The 16242-nt window shown below is 30.0% G+C and overlaps 1 pseudogene; it reads right to left on the bottom strand.

The window, feature by feature from the left end:
- Nucleotides 1-3378: 3378 nt before the first annotated feature.
- On the bottom strand, nt 3379-3696 carry LOC145247792 (histone-lysine N-methyltransferase SETMAR pseudogene; annotated as a pseudogene).
- Between the last annotated feature and the right edge of the window lie 12546 nt (nt 3697-16242).

Below are 16242 nucleotides of genomic sequence, written 5' to 3'. Positions count from 1 at the left end.
GACTATCAAAGAAATTATATTGCTTTTTCCTGGCACAGTTTCTTTTTAAAATTATGTTTCACAATTTTTGAAATGAAAATTAATAATTTGTATTTGGATTATTTGGGTTACTGTTTAATCTTGATTATTTTTTCACAAAGTTTCGGCTGATAGAACCTTCGAACTTTTTTTAGGTGCGTCTTGTTGAACTCTGGAAACCGTGTGGAATTTCGAACAAACTATATTATTTAAGCAGCCATGGACGGGTAGACGTCTAAAGTAGTCATCATTTTAGTTTTACTTGTATTGGATATTGAACCCGAAACTTCTAGATGAGTGTAATTTCCAACGGATTAATGCTGGACAATTAATCGATTGCACCATGTACCAGGTTCGAAATTCCATAAAATTCCTAAATTCGGAATAAAGATATCTTAGCTAGACAAGGCGCACTTGAAGAAACTTGGAGAAGGTCGGAGGTTACATCGACTGACATGATATAACATCCCAAATGAAAGCAGTAGTCCGACTAATCCAAACAGTACAGAATAGTTTTTCTAAAATGCTGATAATCTCGAACTGAGTTTATTCTGACATTTTAACAGATGCTATTTTCATTATAAAAACTTGAAATGGGAATCTTTAGTTAATTTTATTCCTTCATGTAATCTAATATTAAGGATTCAATGATGACAGCTTTTTCCAATCAATTCAGTTTCTATTCATAAAAGTGTTTTCGGAACACTAACGGTCGTAGATAAGACCATACACTAAAATCTAATCGCACGCATGCTTAGTTAGCCCCATTATCCACAAAAGGTTCCATGACGCGTACCTAATTAGTAGTATTATGTGCTACTTGAAATTTTATTTAGTTATAGAACATACAACCCAACAGATGTAGTAGCCCTTGGTCGAGCAACATAGCTAAACATGCAGAACAAACAATTAGTTAAAATCTAGCCTTGCAACTAATTGTATTGATATAAAGGCAAACGTGATTATAGTTTGAAGGCATTGCCAATATAATTATAGGTATCGAAGGTTTTAGATTTGAAAATAAGTGAAAAGCTTCCTGAAATATTACATGGCAAAATACATTACTGACGGTATCAGAGACTCATAAGCCCTTACTTGAAAATGGTTAACAGTATGCCCGGAAGCGCTTAGTCACCGATATTAAAATAATTCTCATAATCTTTGAATCTTAGTAGACAATATATATATATATATATATATATATATATATATATATATATATATATATATATATATATATATATATATATATATAAATACAAATATATAAATATATATATATATAAATATAAATATATATATAATATATATATAAATATATATAAATATATATAAATGTAAATATATATATATATATATATATATATATATATATAAATATATATATATAAATATATATATATACACACATATATATACGTTTTATTTTTTATTCAGAATAAAAAATAAAACGCATCTTTGCTCTACAACCGTATTGAACACTTTCTTCAGGTTTTTATTAATTACCATTTCTACTATATATATATATATATATATATATATATATATATATATATATATATATACAATGAATGACAAAAGTCTATATTCAAAATTTCATGAAGTTGACCATCTTTTACTTCATTTTGGTGGAGTGATTGTTGCTATTTCTTCTGATGAGTTAAGGGCAAAATAGATCAACTGATTGATATAATAATTAAGTGATTACTTTTGTGCCACGAAACAGATCTTCTCAAGAAACGTGTCAACTGAATTAAAGGAATAATTTGTAAGATGATCGACATCATTAAATCTGGAATATAGACTTTTGTCATTCATTCATTATATGCTCTGTAATTACATTGACCTCCTTAAATAAGGGCTGGCATGCATAAAAAGGAAATATAAATGAATTAAAAATATTTCCATATATATATATATATAGAGAGAGAGAGATATATATATATATATATACACACACGCACGGCATAATCACATTGACAAACCGGTTAGGTCCACAAAGTTAACCAACGTCGAGCCTGGTCAATACTAAAACGAGTGACCATTTGGGAATTTCAGTTGCTGTAAGTGCTCACCGCTTATCTAGAGTTCTTGTCACTGAACTTGCTTACAAACGTCTTCATCAGATGCAAATACTAGATTAAGGTATGGTTTCAGAGCCGAACCATCATTACCACTAACGCAAAGCGTCCTATAGTATCATATGATATTACCATACTTTGTTGTATTGTCGTCACCTTATGTGATTTCTATGCCCACGCTCATACAGGTAAAGTCTTATTTTGTAGTTTTGCATACATTTTTTTGTCTTATCGGGTAAGACCAATATTATTAAAATAAAATGAGAATTTTATGCGGGTAATAAAATCGCAGCATTAAACTAGCTTCTTCCGGGTTATATAATGATAGTTAAGATAGAAGGTGAGTTTTTATTAGAAAAGGCAGAGAATACGTTTGAAAATAAATATATTACACACAATGTATTAAACTCATCTAGTTTGCTATCCATTTGTAATAAGAACGGATATATGTTTTCTGTTCTTCTAATAGTGAAAAGCTTCTGGTAAGCATTTTCTATAGTTGACTGAAACGAAAGATTAAAAATGCCGGAAGATTTGTTTCAAATGTTATTTATTAGGTTGATGCAAAATTATTGTCGTTTTTTGACGTTTAACTTCCAAAGATCATAACTCCTTTCATAATAAACTTTTTTAATCGAAATATGAACCATTAGAATCGACACGTTTTTGCCAATGAGAAATAAGTTTATTTATCCCATTAGCACGGAAATCTAGAGTTTTGAAAGCGATATAGTCATTGAAGACTGATTCGTCATCATATCTGCTTTTTAAGCATTTTTTATGCAACAAGTTGTCGAGATACTTGAACAAGTTATACTCGGTGGGCGAGAGGTCCGGTGAATATGGCAGATGAAGCAGAGTCTCGTAGCCGAATCCGTTCAGCTTCTGTAGGGTCAGTTGAGAAACATGTGAGCGAGCGTTGTCATGGACGAGAATTGGCCCCTCCATATTGATCAATATCGGGCACATGCGTTGAAGCTTGTGGTGCATATCATCAATTTATAATACAATACTTCTTCGCCGTAATCGTTTCGCCGAATTCGAGACCGGCCATATACCACCAAACAGTCACCATAACCTTTTTTTGTTGAAATGTTGGCTTCGGGAAGTGTTATGAAGGTTCGCCGGCATCCAACCACTGTGCCGAGCGTGTCCGATTGTCGCAGAGGATCCACTTCTCATCGCTCGTTACAATCCGCTCAGGAAATAGATCGTTTTTTTGCGAAGAAGGAGCATAGAAGACACCTCAAAACCACAATTTTTATGATTATTATTCAATTCATGCGGCACCCATTATCCAACTTGTTTGACTTCTCTGTTTGTTTAAATGGGGAACGATGGTTGAGTAGTCGACTTCGAGCTCCACAGCAACTTCTTGTGTGGTTTTGCGAGGATCGGCTTCAACGAAGGATTTCAAATTTTCGTTATCAACCACAACTTGCCGGCTCTGGCCGTCTTCATATTCGAGGCTCTCGTCACCATTGCGAGCTTGTACCATACGTTCGTTAGTAGTTCCTGGGCAAAACGCTTCATTGATATCACGAGCTGTCTCGGCAGCTTTGTGGTTTATTTTGAGCTGGAACAACAAATCCTGCATATTTGAATTTTGTCCATGCTTTTGGAATGCCTGCACAAATATGAATAAAGAGACTGAAAACAATAAGGAATAACACGATACGATAGAGCGAAAAACACGCTTCAAAATAATATATAACATGGCTATATATATCAATAAATTTATTCAGAAATTATATATAAATATTGCATATGTGAGAAAACGATATTGTTTTTGCACCAACTTAAAATATGTACTTTTAATTTCAAACAATGATTTTTGAAAAGATTCTAAAACTTGTGAAATCGATAAAATTATCGAAATCTGGGGTTGGGATGGCTTTCATAACAAACATTTTACTGTGATGCTGCAACATCGATTTATACATACAAAAACAAGTTGACTTTATATATATTTAGAGAGAGAGGTTCATTATTTTATTATTAGAGATAGCATGTTCATCATTTTATTATGTTTATATATTTCCATGTACATGATTAGCCCCAAAAATAACGAGCAGATTATTATGAATTATAAAATATAGTATAGTCAACACTGTGAATAAAATGAGAACATGATCGTTTTGTGTATTCTTCAATTTATAAACACTTTTAAAATAAGCAAAGCACAAAAGGAGTCATTTCGAAAAGGATTGTAATTTATGTGGTTTGATTTTGAATCATGAGTAATGTTATGAAATTTTAAATACGCACTCGTGTAAACCTGATTATGTATAAGCGAAATAACTCGTAATGTAATGAACATAAGACCATGAATTATAGGATATCTATTTCAGATTAACAGGTGAGTAATGTAGACACATTATTATTATTATTATTATTATTATTATTATTATTATTATTATTATTATTATTTACTAAGTGGACTTCTATACTATCATTTAGGAATATTCACTGACAACCACCAGTGATTTTCCTTGTAGTCTGTGTGACCCAATTTCTCTTTAGATTTCCAATATATTTCAGCTCTTTCGAAAACCTTTGCAAAGGTCTTTACGTTATTGCAGCAGCCGCTTGCAATTGACTTTATCGCTGGCAACGACCGTTAGTTTCACTGCGATTTGAGTGACAAGAAGCTTCCCCAATGTTCCAAACCTTTTCGCACATCACATTTAGTAGTTTCATTCTTTGATATTTCCATTTCGTAAACCCTTCAAAGCAATCTGATATGGCACTAGACTATCATTTTTTGTTGGGTGGGCGTAGTTAATTTATAATTTTGAAGGTTTCAGTTTTGTTGGTGTAATGTGATGTTCTATCTTTTTGTGAAACACCACATGTTACCATAACAAACTGATACCGCACTACTCTAAGTTATTCAGGCTCCTATTATTATTATTATTATTATTATTATTATTATTATTATTATTATTATTATTATTATTATTAATTAATTAATTATTTTATTTATTTGTAAAGTTCTATTTTGATGATGTTCTCCGAAAATGGAAACTAATGTGATTTATACTACTTATACGCGTCGTAGGACGGGTATTCTCTCTCTCTCTCTCTCTCACACACACACACGTACACACACACACACACACACATATATATATATATATAGAGAGAGAGAGAGAGAGAGGAGAAAGGAAGATGGTCATTCTTTGAGGGTATCCGCGGGAGGTCGCCCTGAGAGGGTAGTGTGAATTTAGCGGTTCTGCCAACAAACTAGTCGGTGCGATGAAACGTGGCTTCGATCCGAATGAAAGGCAAATAATTTGAAAAGAAGCCAGGGTTATGGCTGGGTGATGGGGCTGGGTTTTCAATGTTGGGTTGCATGGGCGGTAACATTGGGCAGACAGGCAGACAGACTGACGTTCGGGCAGGTAGTCAAAACCGCTACCCGAGAATACGTATATTCAGTTAGTTCCAAGGTATTCGACAGCACAAATCGGCGGATAGGTAAAACAGACACATATAGACTGAAACCGAAAAAAATTAAGAGAGGATTATAGACATGAGCTTGCGGACCTACTGTCGAAAGTAAATATCGCCGTTTTTAATTACAGAAGAGTTTTTTAGGGAATAGAGATACTACAATAAAATTGAAAGTCACCAAAGGATTAATCTTGACAACCAGCGGATAATCAAAGTTTGCAAAGGATAAACATATATATGTATATAAAATGGAAATCTTAAAGCAAACGAAAAGAAAGTGAAAGTAGAACGAAAGAAAGAAGAAATGAAAAGAGACAAAATGAAAGTGAAAGTACGGATACAGCTACAGCGATGTATTTACAGCAGAATGCGAATCCATATGGAGACTGTTAGCAGCAGACCACCATAAGACGATAGTTAGTAGCAACATGTTGTGAAATTACGAGGCTAACCCGATCTTTCGCAGACAAAAATGAGAACTGACATCCGCTTAAAAGTAAATATATAATTACCAAATAACCTCGATGTAAAAAAAGACATCTACAGTCTCTCAGCGATGTAAAAAGGCGATTTCTATCCGGTCTCAAGAGATAAAACTTGTAACAAAAAAAAAAACAGAAAAGAATGCAAAACTAAAATTGTGCGAGAAAATAAATCGTGTATATTGTTTTTATCTATATTAATTAAAAGAATGTTGTGATTATATATTAATTTATCGAATGTCGGATACATAAAAATACAACAGAAAACACATTTTAACACGCATACATTTCTAAACACACGATTAAACAGTTAAAAAGATTTTTAGATGATTAATTTAAGCGTAAAAATCGTGAAATAATCGAACACTGCTGACATCATAAATGAGCACTATATAATATAAACATCTAAATATGCAAAATATTGATTTCAACTATTAATAAAATACGATAAACAAAATAGAATTTTTATAATCGTTTAAAAAGGAAAATATAAATAAAGTTAGAAACGAAACGAAATTTATAGAATTAATAATGAACATTTAAATAATGAAAAAATAATATAAAACTTGAAACGATTGTATAATAAAGGATAGGAAACCATAAGTATAGAAAATAGGAAGCAGTATTTTTAATGTGTGGTTATAGGTGAACTACAAAATAATATAAATATTATTTAACCAAAGAAGGAAATAATTAATAAAATAAAGCATGTTACACAATTGCAAAAAAAAAAAAAATAATAACAATAAAATAGACACATCTGAAAACTGTTAATGGAAAATAAGTTTATGTAGACGTCTATTGATGAATGCATGTCGAGGGATTTATTTGATTGCATACGATTGTCAAGCAGATTTAAATCATGAGCTACGCAAAGACGTTAAACGACCTAATTTAAACAAACAACAAATAACGCTTTATAAGCTGGAAATATAGGTCGCTCAAAGTGGAAGAAAAAACAGACAGGCGCATAGAAAATAAATCGAAAAACAGATTAAAATAAAGAAAACTTAAAGAAAAACAATTTAAATGAAATCTTTGTTTTTTTTTGTAATCGATAGTAACCTGAATATGGTATTCGTTCCATTGCTTTCGGAATCATTGGCGACAATAATAACGTTTTATGAAATGTTAAAAAGGTGAATTTATTGTATTTATTATCAACGAGATAAAAAAAATGCACTCAATTTTTTATTGAATAAAAAATAATTTCTAGTGAAAAACAATCGCCATATAAGGCTAACATTGTCAAAAGGAAACAAAAACAAAAACAAAAAAAACAGAAAACAATTAAAACAATTTACAAACACATTTCTGAACACGTGTAATATATTCACATACACGCTAACAACGATTCGACACACTCAAATACACATTCACAAAAATATACAAAAATGCACATTTTCACAAGCGCTTATTTATAAATATACAATATGATTCATAAACGCATGTCGAATAATTCAATGTTGTTTTATTCAACGCAGTTTTATTAAAAACCAATAATGCATATATAATCAAATGCCTTGGAAAAATGTTGAAAACTCAAATATCTGTTAATAATTGAAAACATGCAAACTTTACAAATGTATTTATGCCTTTTACATAAAGTTTGGTATTTTTTGTGTTCATATACAGATTTAATGTATTGAAATGTATATAAGAATCTACAGATGGGTATCATGTATATACATATGTAATTATATATAATATTTCATGAATAGTATATGTATATACAATAAATACTATAATCATTTCTATGGTTTATTGATGCGCGTTTTCACATAAAAAACTGAAATTACAAATTTAAATATTATCTTAATAAACGTCTTGCCTCACAACTCTCCACCTAACCAACACTATATGAATTACTGTACCATCTCATGTCTCAGGGCAAAGAGAGTAAAAAAAAAAAACAATAACATATTTTCATGGTGTTATACATGATAATATATTTTCTCTTACAAACGTAACTGAGCACTAAAGTACAAAAACATAGCCCAACACTACACATCTTTCTATTTGTATATATTTTATTGCAGATTTCTATATGTCTGCCTCTCTCCCCACTCTACCTGTCTGTTATGTATGTTTATATATATATATATATATATATATATATATATATATATATATACCATATATGCTCTCTCTCGCACACACACACACGCGCACACACACACACATATATATATATATATATATATAAGTATATATATATATATATATACACCACATATGCTCATACATACACACACATACATAGATAACCTATATGGATTTCTGTCTAAAAAATGTTATTTTGGTTATGTATTTCGTTTTCTGTTTATTGTAGTTGTTATAAAATAAGTACGATTAGAAGTGTTACTGTAATATATATGTATTACATTAATGGCGGTATTAAAAGGCACTGTAGCTATGACAAATTATGACAAATTATTTGTTTTAAAAACATAATGACATGAAAAACATAATGACATGAAAAAAAACATAAACATTTTTAATGACACCTGTTTAAACATTAGCTTGTTACTAAAATAAACACGCGTGTTCTAATAGATGTAATATATATATATAAATATACTCATGTATATATATATATATACACATATATATGTGTATATATATATATATATATATATGTGTATAATATATTTTCTTCACACATAGGCTCGAGTGGGGAGTTGTGATGATACAAATATAATCACAACACTCTGCCCGAGGAGGTTTCTACATAAAATCGTAATGCATTTATAGTGAACACAATTTTATATACATTGGGTATATATAGTTGTATGTATAATATGCATATATATATATGCATGTTTCTGTGTGTGTCTGTGTGTGGGTGTGTATTATATAGCATGTATATATATATGTATATATATATATATATATATATATATATATATATATGAGATGGTGTTATTCTCAATGTATTAGGCCCGTCTATGCATATTGCTTTACTCTGCTTCTTTTTTTTTAAATATTTTCCCTCTATTTATAATCACTCATATTATATCAGCATGCCCATCATTTATTACACCTAGATACGTTCGGTCTATAAATGTATTTGCATCACACAGGCATATAATGGATGTTTTATATATTTTTTCTCTTTGTTTATATAGTATTTTATATTAGTATGTTACTTTGTTTACAGCACTGTTGCTCTTTGCCCCCCCCATATATATATATATATATATATATATATATATATATATATATATATATAGTTTACAGGCATAAACGAGCTTTGTGGTCCACTGCCATGACACATGTCTTTCTTTTTCTTAACGTATTTATATGAGAAAGCTCTATTTGTTATTCAGCACTATTATATAAACCCACTACATATTTTTTGGATTTTATCTCATGGATATCTGTATATATATATATATATATATATATATATATATATATATATATATATATATATATATATATATATATATATGCATATGCATCCTAGAAATAATTATACAGTAGAACTCTGGATACGGTTGCCCTAGCATACGTTTTTTATCAGGTTACGATGTAGAATACGATATTTCCACGCCTCTGGTTACGGTATTTGTCCCGCTTTACGCTGTCATTTTTAATATTCTTTGATTATATACAGGGATATTATATAATGTACTGTATTTTGTTACAACTTTTAATGCTGTATCTCGGGTGTACTACTGTAAATAATAAATGTATATATAAAATCGTAAAAATTTTAATAAATCATAGCCAACTTTAACAAGGATTGATCGTCTGGAAAGAGTGATAATAAGCTCTCAATCTCTACGATGTCATGGCTGTTGCTCTCAAACAATTTCTGATTAAGTTTACTGCATATGACCGCTGATTTGATATAGTATTTAAAATATTTTCTGCCCATGTTAATTGATCATTACCTAAAGTTTGAATACAAGACCAGATTGTTAAAGAAACATTTCCAACTTGCATTATTTTTTTTCTATATAAGAGATTACACAGACGTAACTTTGGTTTCTGTGAATAAAATAGTACTCAGGATTTTACGAAGATCGCTACTTTATTCTTTTTAAATATGTTCATTGTCTCTGTGCACCGTAAACAAGTTTTCCCCTAAATAATCCAATTTGCAAACTTCCCACTACTTATGCTTACTACGCTATAATCACATTGACTAATGTATACCCATTAAACCCTATCTTCGAGTGGCTTCCAAGCTTTGATAAATGGTGATTCCTGTGTAAAAAAAAATATCATGAACTTTTCTCGTTTTTACTGTGCGCCTTCTCATGGTTCGCCCCTCACACAACTGTCAGAAGCTAAAATATAAACAATTTCTCTGAGATAGTGTCTTATACACATGGTTTAAATTGCGTGAAATAAAATATAGGTATTTAAAGTTCTAAGGGAGTTGTGTCCTTGTAATCCACCTGGAGGTAGGGTACGGATATTCGGCAGATGGAGAAAAACGTAGAGACTCTAAACTACTTCCATTGTGTTTCACCTAGCTTGTTCATGAAAGTACTTTTGTCTGTATACTGTCGCACTATCGCTATAACTAGATACTATAATAAAAATGTACTTATATGATGGGAGCTAAACTAAATACCTAAAAATATATTAAAAGTATTTTATAATATATATATATATATATATGTGTGTGTGTGTGTGTATTATAGCTATATATCTATCTATCTATCTATCATATTGATATACATTATATAGATACATACACATACCTACATATATATATAGCGCTCTCTCCCTTTCCCTCCCTCTTTCTCTCTCTCCTCTCTCTCTCTCTGTATATATATAATATATATATATATATATATATATATATATATATATATATATATATATAAAGTTAATTTTTATGAGATTGTTTATTCGAATAATATTATCCAACGTATAATGATTTGGTCCGTTGGGTTGAAAATAATCAAAGGATATCACAAAGCGAAAAATGAGACTTTATCAATTTGCGGTAGTTTTGATTATTCCCAACACCGAAAAATCCAATAATCGCTCGTTATGCAAACATTATCACAAAAAACATCTCAATATATTATATGTTCTATACTATAAAAAGACATTTTTAATATTAAAACATATCTATATATGCATATATTTATTTTTTCCGTGAGTATGCCTAAGAAAATAGTCTGTCTTCTACTTGATATATCAACTTATCTATGTATTTCTACCCATCTTCCCAATATAAACCTCACTTTAAGCATATGACTATCTACCAACATGTATGTAGAGGTTAATAACACCGTCTATTTCTCCCTCCCATCACTCACACGTGTCATATATCACATACGTTTGTGTGAGTGTCTCTGTGTTCCTGTGTATATATATATAAGGTATATATGTGCATATGTATGTATATATCTACACGCATACATATATATACACACACATATATATACGCACACAGACACAGACAGACAGATACACACATACACACACACACACATATATATATATATATATATATATATATATATATATATATATATATATATATATAAGATTATGCGAGCATATGTACTTTTTTCCGACAATATGTTGTGTATAAAACACCGTTTTTCTTTTATTAACATTCGTATTTACGTAAATAACACTCGCGCAGGATTCAATCTTGTGCATCTGACTAGGGATCATCTGCTATTCGCGTCCCTTTAACTATTTTCTCCGTCAAGATTAAGGGTAATCGACGCTCGAATGCGTAGATATTAAACATTTATACGTAGTTTTTATTTTCATTTGTGATCTATATATTTTCAGCAAGTCGATCAATCGAAAGTACGGTGAAATATTGAGTGCTAAGCACATTACACGTCATTTTTTGACAGGAAGTGTACACTATTTTACAGATACACACACATGTATATAAATATTAGAAAAGGCATTTATACACATGCATACCGTCCGTCATTATCGTCTATATCTATGAATACTTATCTATTTAACAGATGAATAAACGTATGTAAACACGTTTTCGTTGAAAGGAAATATAGAAAGAATCACTTCCGGTTAAATGTTTTCGTTCGCATCAAAGTAAAACATACGCACATCTGACAACATAATACTGTACCATGTCGCAAACACACACACACACACACACACACACACGTTCTCTATCTCTCTCTCTCTCTCTCTCTCTCTCTCTCTCTCTCTATATATATATATATATATATATATATATATATATATATATTCCAGGTTGAAAACATTCAAAAGATTAGAATCATTGATTTCCAACAAGAGTCATTGATTGTATTAAATCGATGAGAGCAAATTTATATATTTTTTTCTTTATGTAAATATAATATGTTGTTACAATGTCCAGATCGGTTCGATCATTACTGAAATATTATATGAAATATTTTTCAACCATGCTATACGTTAGACATGGTAAAACATTTGTCCCTCTAAAATTATAAAAAAGTTCTTCAACTTTTTTAATTTTCAAATTTTTTCTTGCCCGATGAGATCAATAATGAACAAAACGGTCTGCGCATCGTAGCAAGATGTGACTATACTTACATAAAGCAAATAAAAAAAATATACATATATACAGGTTGATCCCCCCCCCGAGAAAAACGGGCCCAACTCTAATTAGGTCCCGTTTCTTAGTGTTTTGTCCGATTGAAATGAAACTTTGGTCATAACTAGTGTATTATATTCAAAACATCACATCAAAAAACTAGGGTCTTTGGCCTATTTTTCTCTGTTGACTGTAAAATGCCCAGAAAAACAATTGAATGTCCTCTGTTTTTTTGGTCACCCTGTATATATATATATATATATATATATATATATATATATATATATATATATAGGGGTCCGTGGGTAATAAGAATATAATACGTGTTTATGACATGAAGTGTTTATTGTTTCTATAACGCACTACTTCATCTAGTATTTTCAGACCACTCTTGACTTATTTGTGCCCTACAAATAGATCCGCGAACCAATTTTACTGCCTATGAACCATTATTTGAATTATGAAAATGTTAACATACTGATTTTCTATTACAGACAACTGAACTAATATTCTGTTGTATTATGGAATCAACATGAATATATGTAGTATTATTACAAGTTATTGTAAATACGCAGTTGATAAAAAAAATATGCACGCACATATACATATGTTAATATAATTATTACTATAAATATTTGTATACCTACCAACACCAGTATTTCATGATTTCGGGAATCATTAATGCAGGGGGTTACAATTACAGCAGATTGGAAGATTCGAACCCGGCAACGAAGCCATCTTTGACTCCATTAGCAAGGAACAAATTACAAGGCCAACGTTAACCGCTAAAACAAAGCTGTAATTAACATTTACATGTTTCTAAACGGCTAGAGTAATCTTATAATTATAATATCATGATCTCCGCATGAGAGCTTAACTTTAACTTGAGTGCTCCAATATATGAATTGAGTTCTTAAAGTTACAATATAACTTTATTGTGATCTCTTGGTCTTATCAGACACAAGAAAAACACTCATTTGGACTAGTAGGTTAAAATGGGCAATATGACTTAGTATAAGAAATACCATTCCTTTTATGAGCCAGCCTATAGCCAAAGTGAGTGGATCTTATTTGAGTTTTAAATGTTATATTATTTTAAATTATTAATCATGGTTTACTTGTCGAGAAAAGTATCTCCATGATCTTTGTTCTGAAAACTGTTTTTTAATATTACCATGAATGTAGATATATGCACGCACAAACACACACGCACACCCACTCACACACACACACACACACACACACCCATATATATATATATATATATATATATATATATATGTGTGTGTGTGTGTGTGTGTTTGTGTAATGAGAATGTGCATATAGCCATAGGTACATAGATAAAAATCTACATATATAAAGAAAAATAGATTGATACATGCACATTACAGACGAGCGGGAATTTATAAAAAAAACTTATAGATCATTAGAAAAATGTGCATATATATGAACATACGGATATGCATATATATATATATATATATATATATATATCTGTTTGTGTGTGTGTGTGTATGTGTGTGTGCACTTGTTTGGTTTTTGTTATTGTCGAATCATAATCCGAATAAACAATGCACGCAATCGTATGTAATTTTTTTTAGAGCAGGCGATGCTTATATATATATATATATATATATATATATATATATATATATATATATATATATAGATATATATATATATATAATATATTTTAGTCATCGACATACTGTCCTGTTTCGTTGTATCACAACTCATCAGTGCCGCTAGACTAGCACCTGTCCCAAGCCGAGGATCCAACCTAGAACCGTCGTGATGACAGTCGGAAGTTCTACCTTGACCACGGAAGCAGTGTCCGCAACTAATCTGTCCGAATGTCTATTTAAATAAACATTCGTCCGCCACTCGTAAAGTGCTCAAACGTTTGTTTGTAAACAAACCGCGAGCTTCGCATTTTTCAGCCAAATTAAGTAGCGAGTGAGATTATTTACGATAGTGCTCTACCCAAAGAGGGGGGGGCTATATAATATATATATATATATATATATATATATATATATATATATGCGTGTGTATGTGTGTGTTGAGAAAATGATTTCGATATGAACAGATACATAGATATTTCTATAGATATATCGTAAAACGCATTAATATATATATATGTATATATATATATATATATATATTTATATATATATATATATATATATATACATATATACTAGCAAAAGTAACCGTCGTTGACTGTGTTCAGAAACAGCCTAGAGAAAATGGACTCTAATTTCTGAAAGTATGATAGGTTATGAAAAGGAAGGGTTGTTAAGAGATAGCTTCCAATTTGTGGGTATCAAAACCAAAGCAAAATATGATGAAAGTAAAAGTAAAATAAATAAACCCCATAATTTATTAAACCATACCTGTTCCCAATGAAACACTTATCACAATATTCTGTGGATCTATATTAAAAAAAAAAAACCTTCTTAAACTTTATGACATATTTCCATTCTATGGAGGTCAGGCGCGAACGAACACCCCATAATTTTATTATGCCATATTTCTTCAAACTGAAACATAATTATACAAAGTACACTTACGCAGATAGATATGAAAAGTCTTTATTAAAGTTTGTGCCTATCTAAAATCTATGGAGACCAGGCACGAACGCAGACCCCATCATTTTATTATACCATCCCTATTTAAGTTAAAACATACTTATCAAACTATTATTATGTACATCTATATCAAAAACACTTGTAAAAGTTTTTTTTTAATTTTTTAATTTTTTATTTCCATGCTCTGTGGACCAGGCGCGTAAGCAGACCCCACAATTTTAATGAATCATAATTATGCCATATCAAACATACCCATTCCTGTGTCTCGATACATGTTCTGTAATTATATGTGATCAGTTTTCTTTAATATAGGAGCCAATTTGAGACCAGACACACACAGACGTTCAGCATTTTATATATATATATATATATATATATATATATTTATATATATATGTGTATGTATATATATGTATGCATAGATATATGTATGTATATACGTGTATATATATATGTATAAATATGCATATATATGTATGTATATATATGTATATCTATGTATATATACGTATGCATACATATGTGTAAGTATATATATATGTATATGTATGTATATATATGTATGTATATATATATACGTGTATATATAAATGCATATATACGTGTATATATGTATATCTGTATATATATATGTATGTATATATATGTATATATATATAAATAAATACATATATATACACACATACACACATATACATATATATATGTATATATATATATAAATATATATACATATATATATATATATATGTATATATATATATATATATATATATATATATACAGATAAAGGTACAGTCAGATGGAAACGAGGAGAGTGAAAGTTATGCCACGACAGTACATATAGACAAACACACACTTATATATAATCATATGTAAATACTCATATATGTAGAAACTTAGATTAATATATAGTCCGATTCTGATAAATATATATGAAAAGTTTTAATTTCTTTTCTCTTATAATCAGCTCTACTCTCTATTTTGTGTGTATTGACGTTTTTCATTTGCTTTGGATTAAAATATGTATCTATAAATACTGGTATTTGTACTAGATTGAAATTTGCCATTGCTTATAT

This window comes from Euprymna scolopes, chromosome 26, assembly GCF_053919585.1.
Source record: "Euprymna scolopes isolate OS-2025 chromosome 26, ASM5391958v1, whole genome shotgun sequence".
NCBI lineage: Eukaryota > Metazoa > Mollusca > Cephalopoda > Sepiida > Sepiolidae > Euprymna > Euprymna scolopes.
The sequence above is the reverse complement of the archived record's forward strand: the minus strand, read 5'-3'. Positions and strand labels throughout refer to the sequence as shown.